Source organism: Chiloscyllium plagiosum, unplaced genomic scaffold (assembly GCF_037043375.1).
Source record: "Chiloscyllium plagiosum isolate Xiang-an unplaced genomic scaffold, Cpla_swu_hap1 HiC_scaffold_50, whole genome shotgun sequence".
NCBI lineage: Eukaryota > Metazoa > Chordata > Chondrichthyes > Orectolobiformes > Hemiscylliidae > Chiloscyllium > Chiloscyllium plagiosum.
In genome coordinates this window covers 58,749,351-58,750,057 of record NW_028270188.1, presented here as the reverse complement: position 1 = coordinate 58,750,057, position 707 = coordinate 58,749,351, and positions in this window count along the sequence as shown.

The following is a 707-nucleotide window of genomic DNA, read 5'->3' as shown; positions in this document are numbered from 1 at the left end:
GGGGACAGAGATAGGGAGGGGGTGTAGGGGCTGGAGGGGGGACAGAGATAGGGAGGGAATGTAGGGGAGGGAGGAGGGACAGAGATAGGGAGGGGGTGTAGGGGCTGGAGGGGGGACAGAGATAGGGAGGGAATGTAGGGGAGGGAGGAGGGACAGAGATAGGGAGGGAATGTAGGGGAGGGAGGAGGGACAGAGATAGGGAGGGGGTGTAGGGGCTGGATGGGGTGACAGAGATAGGGAGGGGGTGTAGGGGCTGGAGGGAGGACAGAGATAGGGAGGGGGTGTAGGGGGCTGGAGGTGGTGACAGAGATAGGGAGGGGGTGTAGGGGCTGGAGGGGGGACAGAGATAGGGAGGGGGTGTAGGGGCTGGATGGGGTGACAGAGATAGGGAGGGGGTGTAGGGGCTGGAGGGAGGACAGAGATAGGGAGGGGGTGTAGGGGGCTGGAGGTGGTGACAGAGATAGGGAGGGGGTGTAGGGGCTGGAGGGGGTGACAGAGATAGGGAGGGGGTGTAGGGGGCTGGAGGTGGTGACAGAGATAGGGAGGGGGTGTAGGGGGCTGGAGGGAGGACAGAGATAGGGAGGGGGTGTAGGGGCTGGAGGGGGTGACAGAGATAGTGAGGGGGTGTAGGGGGCTGGAGGGGGGACAGAGATAGGGAGGGGGTGTAGGGGGCTGGAGGGGGGACAGAGATAGGGAGGGGGTGTAGG